This window comes from Pteropus alecto, unplaced genomic scaffold, assembly GCF_000325575.1.
Source record: "Pteropus alecto unplaced genomic scaffold, ASM32557v1 scaffold65, whole genome shotgun sequence".
Classification (NCBI taxonomy): Eukaryota; Metazoa; Chordata; class Mammalia; order Chiroptera; family Pteropodidae; genus Pteropus; species Pteropus alecto.
In genome coordinates this window covers 2,223,997-2,229,987 of record NW_006439191.1, presented here as the reverse complement: position 1 = coordinate 2,229,987, position 5,991 = coordinate 2,223,997, and the positions used below count along the sequence as shown (strand labels likewise).

The 5,991-nt window shown below is 40.3% G+C and overlaps 1 pseudogene; it reads left to right on the top strand.

Annotated features, from left to right (window-relative positions):
• Positions 1-1,654: 1,654 nt before the first annotated feature.
• Positions 1,655-5,519, top strand: LOC102885591 (annotated as a pseudogene).
• The last annotated feature ends 472 nt before the right edge of the window (positions 5,520-5,991 follow it).

The following is a 5,991-nucleotide window of genomic DNA, read 5'->3' as shown; positions in this document are numbered from 1 at the left end:
CCAACTAGTCATTGCTAGAGAGCGGATTATACTGAGGAACATTTATTTAAAGCTAGTACAAACAGGACATGCAAACAGAGACTCATGGACATGGACAATAAACTAGTGGTTACCAGAGGGTAGGTTTGTGCGGGAGGTAGATGGAGTCAAAGGGGTCAAATATGTGGTGACAGAAAGAAATCTAATTATGGGCAGTGAACACACAATGCAACATATATATATGTCTTACTGTTGAATTGTACACCCGAAACTTATTGGAATTTTGTTAACCAATGTCACCATAATAAAAAAATAAATAAAATAAAAAAATAAAGCTAGTGCAGATTTGAAGATGATTACCTAGAGGCAAAAGCCAGTGAAAATGGAGAGACTGATGATACAAAAGAGAAGGAATAGTTGTTAAAAATTCTTGGAAGAGAGAGAGGGGAGCAGATCAAGAGCTTATTTGGTGGGGTTAGCAATGGCAAGGAAGCAGAAAACCTGTCGAGAGGCTTAAATGGGGTCAGAAAGAATTATTAAGATAGAGATTGGGTTGGTTAATTTTATGTGTCAACTTGGCTAGGCTATGGTACCCAACTATTTCGTCAAACACTATTCTAGGTTTTGCTGTGAAGGTATTCTTTGAAATGTGTTGAACATTTCATCAAGCAGACTCTGAGTAAAACAGATTATCCTCTATAAAGTGGGCGGGCCTCATCCAGTCAGTTGCAGGCCTTGAAAGGGAAGACTGAGGTTCCCCAAGGAAGAAGGAATTCTGCCTTCTGCTCTTCTCTAGGTCTCCAGCTTGCCGGCCTGCCCTGCAGAGTTTGGACTTTCCAGCCCACAATTGTGTGAACCTGTTTCTTAAACTAAATCTCTTTCTTTCTTTGTCTACTTATTTTACTGCTTCTGTTTCTCTGGAGAGCCCTAATACAAAAATTTCATATGGAGTGGAAGAGTTTATTTTAAATTTTTATTTATTTATTTAAATTAGTTTCAAATATACAGTACATTGGTTAGACATCTATGTAGTTCATAAAATAATCCCCCCAATAGCTCTCTCCCTCCCCTGGCCCTCCACTTAGCCATCATATTAATGCTAACTGCATTCCCTCTGCCGTGCTCCCCATCCCCGTGACCAACTATCAACTACTAATTTGTACTTCTTTAACCCTTCACCCCATTCTCCTATGCCCCTACACCCCCCATCCCCTCTGTCCATCACCAAATTATGGAGTGGAAGAGTTTTGAAGATGCTCAGGTAGCAATGTCAATTTTTTTTTTTTTGTAAAATTAAATACTAAAATATGTCATAGAAGTGAGGAGTAGACTTGAAGGTAGAAAAGTTTCCAAAGGATTGTTGGGTGGATACATGAGACTATGAATTCTTCCAGAACAGGGAATCTTATTTGTTTTTCATCCTAAAATCAGCACAGTCATTGTCATTATGAAAGTGTTCAACAAATGCGTGGCGTTTGTCAAATAAGCTGAATCAAAGGACTGCGAAGGGTCCAGCTGAGGTGCTGTGAACTCACGGTGAATAAATTTGTCATAGTTCTGTGATTTTTTGCAACGACACGGGTTTTTTGGAATGTTGGATCAGAAAAAGTGAACCATAGGAATCAACATAATGAGAACTACGAAGGGTCAAGAGATGAGAACAACCAGTGTAGTAATGAATGAACCTCGTGTGATGAAAATGACCAACTGGGAGACCCAGACTCAGTGGAAAAGTAACCCAGGCTCAGCAGAAAAGTAAAAGGAGCCAGATGGGGATTATTGGTCCGAGAGAGCTGGAAGGAGCCAGGAGATGAAATGACTCGGTGAAGACAGAGGGGATGTTAAAGGGAGGAGTAAAGTAGAGAGGTGGGAAGAAAGAATCGAAGAGTTTCATAGTCTCAGCATTGCAGTGACAGTGAGTGGCCAAAGTAGGAGAGAGATAAAGATTAGAAATAATTGAAGAATATACTTATATTTTTGCTATTTATATATATTTTAATGCTTTAGTATACAATTTAAGAAGGTTGTAAACAAATAGAAAATATAGCTAATTACTGCATAGCATTTCCTACTTTAATTACGAAAAACGATGTAGAGTGGCAAGATGCCTCATTAGGTGCATCTAGACTCTAGGCAGGGTGTTGAGAGTCTTAAGAGAGCTGAACTTGGAATTAGAAGATCTTGGTATAAGCCCAGACTTTTCTGTTTGTGAGGTGAGTGAACTTGGAAATTCATATAACCTCATTAAACTTCTATCTACAAAACATGAATGCTGATAAGATTTTTAGGGTTGGTGTAAAGCTTCGATGAAATATATGAGAGCTCTTTTCAACTGTAACATTTACATATTAGGTAATATTTTACAAAGACTAATTAGACACTGTGGTACCTCAGAGGGACATCCTACTTCAAAAGATATTGAAGGGTCCATTTGTGTGCCTTTGTGTGGCCTCTATGTTCTGGTCAATCTGGCCTTTACCTTTTTCTGGAGCGCAGTGATTGCTTACCAACCTCAGGCCTTCGAGCCCACTCTTATTTGTCCTAGAAAGTGTTTGCTGGGGTCTCTGCCTGGCTGGTTCACCCTCATCTCTTGGCACTCAGTACAAATGTCATCTATTTTGAGAACCTTTTCTGAGTAGCATGTCTTGTTCCCAGTTACTCGTAATCATGTGGCCCTATTTCTTTCACAGCACTTATTAAATTATATGACAATTGTGTTTGCTTACTTATCGATCAATTGTCTCTTCTCATTAGAAGGTAATCCTTTAAAGGGGCAGTCTGGCTTACCCATGATTCTCAGACTCAGGCACATAAGAAGTATAGAATGGAGTCACTATTGAATGAATGACTGAATGAATTAGATGGATTTCATATGCTTCTAACAAATAAGAATCTGGTGTCCATGGTGGAAAAAACAGGTAAAAAGAACCTTATACATACTTAACCTCCATTTATCTGACTTCTGACTTGGCTATATTGCATGAATTTATCAACCAGAGCTGGTGTTTGACATTTCAGCCATTCTCCTCTGTAGCAGGTTGTATGGTGGCCCCAGAAGTTATGGTCATGTTCTAGTACTGGACCCTGTAAGTGTCACCTTATTTGAAAAAGGGTTTTCGCAGACATGATTAAGTTAAGGATCTCGAGATGAGATCATGTTGGGCTAACTGGGTGGTCCCTGAACCCCTTGACTAAAGTCCTTGGAATGGCAGAGGGAGATTTGAGCAACAGAGGAGTGAATACAGGTAGAGATTGGAGTCACCAGAAGCCAGAAGAGGCAAGCGAAGACTCTCCCCTCGAGCATTCAGAGGTGCTTCTGGCACCTTGATTCAGACTTTCAGCCTCCACAACTGTGAGAGAATTTCTGTTGTTTTGAGTCACCTAAGTAACATTTTAGAAGTATGTCCCAAATACTGCATGGAGCATACATTGAAAAATTATTAGTTGTTTATCTGAAATCCTAATCTAACTGGGCATTCTGCATTTTTATTTTATAAATCAAGCAATCTTACTGTAATCCCAAGAATATTTGAAAATGAAGAATTGACTGGGAATGATATATAGAATCTGTCAAGTAAGAACTGGTGTCAAATTTTTTAAAAAGTTAATTAAATAACTAAAAGAAAATGAAATTGGCATCATGGAAGTTTTATATAAGCTACAAAGTCTTGAAATTTTGCCCAGAAAAATAACCGAATAAAATACTTGGAAATATAAAAGGTTTCTCATGTCTTAAATTTGATCTAAAACTACCTTAGAAGTGGCTAATTTGTTTCTTGTGACTATAAAAAATAAGGACTAAATTCTGTCTGATCCTGACTTATTATTATTATTTTTTAATCTCTGGAGAATTAGGATTGAGTTGGGGACTGCTTCTTATTTCCGTTACTGATAGTTTATTAGATTCAGCTTGAAAATAGATAAATGAAAGAATTAGAAAAAATGAGAACACAACATTTGATGAACCACATTCAAGTACTTCTTCCCCAAGGGCCTCCGTGTATTTCTAGCAACAGGAAGAAACTCCAACAAGCCCATTTTTATTTCACATACCTCAGGAGCAGCAACTAATAACCATGAGGCAAAATTTTGGTTTCCTCTGTTTAAATATTGTAATCTCAACGCTTATAATCACCATTTCTTCTCCTTTCGAGTTTTTAAGCACCAATATGCAGATTATTAAATAAATACATAATTAAATCCAATTCAAGATCAGTAGAACAAGCAGATGGGGTTGGGGGCAGCCATGCGGGGCGGAGAGAGGGAGAGGGAGCTGGGAGAGAGAACAAAAACAGAGCAACTGAATCCCCCAAATTTGTACTTTACTTAATGAAAGACAAGTGGATTGGGTGGATTTCATGTCTCTTAAAAATAAGAAGCAGGCGCTCAGGGTGGGCAAACCAGGTAGGAAGAGCCTTGCACAGAGACTCCCTCTGTTAGCTTTGTTTTAGACTCCAGTGTACTGAATGACAGACCTGAGCAAAAGACAACGTTGCCTTATCCCTGGCAGCTGAAGACTTTGGATCCTGCAGGAAGGGATGACAACAGGGGCATCAAGTAGAGGGAGGCCTGCTCCTTGGAGGAGACACCAAATGACACTGGTGCTACAGCAGGTCCCGGAGGTTGAGGCCACAGAGCTCACAGAGGCAAGGCCGAGGACAAGGAGTGGGCCCCATCACCGCCTGGCCAAGGACAGAAAGGTCAGGTCTCTAGAGGAGACTTATCTCTTCTCTCTGCCCATCGAGGAACCTGAGACCTTTGAATTTTTCTTGGGAGCCATCCCTCAAAGACAAGATTTTGAAGATTATGCCTATGCAAAATGGACCTTGGCTGGCCCAGGTACCAGTATCAAGACACTTGTCACCATTGGGGATTATAATGGACATGCCTACCTTGGTGTAAGTGCTCCGAGGAGGTAGCTACATCCATCTGTAGTGCCATCATCTTGGCCAAACTCTCCATCATCCCCATGAGGTGAGGCTACTGGGGGAACAAGGTCCACAAACCATACACTGTCCCTTGCAAGGTGACTGGCCTCTGTGGCTCTCTGCTGGCATGCCTCATCCCTCTCTCTGGGGCACTGGCATCCTCTAGGTCTCTGTCCCCAAGAAGCTTCTGCTGATGGTGACACTGATGATTACTCCACCTCGGCAAGGGGCTGTGCAGCCACCCTGGGCAGGCTTGCCAAGGTCACTTTGGATACTATCTCCAAGATGTACAACTTTCTCATTCCCCATCTGGACAGTGACCATGCTCACCATGTCTTCCTGCCAAGAATTCACTGACTGTCTCGTGAAGACTCACTCCAGAGTTTCTGTGCAGGGGACCCAGACTCCACCTGTGGCCACCTTGTAGGTGTTACCAGGCTCTGAAACTTCAGCTGCCTCTCCTATTCTGCCACATTGTTCCTGGTGTAGATTCTGGAATAAGAAAGACCTGGTGTCTGGAAGACTGGGCCACAAACGATGACGTTTGGGAGGAAAAAGAACAAATTAGAAGTGTGAGGGCTAATTTGTGTACAGTTGAATTTCAGGCCTAGGGATTTGGGGAGAGACTATTCTTAGAATTTTCTGAAACCTGAAGTTTTCCAATTACACCTTCAGTAAAGAAAGTTAATAAATATAATCCTTTTTGTATGAAGAATTCTTGTTTATGGAACATGTAATTGCTTTTTATTCATTAGGCTACATGGAATAAGATGAAAGCACAGTTCATCATTGGCTTCACCTGGTAAAATTAAGATAAGAGATCAAATATCTTTTGAAGTGCAAATAGAATATTTAGTTTTGATTTATGTTCTTTGCAAATGCATTGTGTTTAGGAAGGTTTTCACTCCACAGTTGGACTAAGAACAATTCAAGTTTGATCCGGTATCTGTCTTCCCTCGCTTCCCCTTTTAAACACTTAATACTAGCAACATTTTAACTTTATCCTCACAACTAAATTCACTACTTACATTTATAGGTTTAAGGCAGAAATAAGAAACTTGTTTCTTTGCTACAGAGTGCTAAA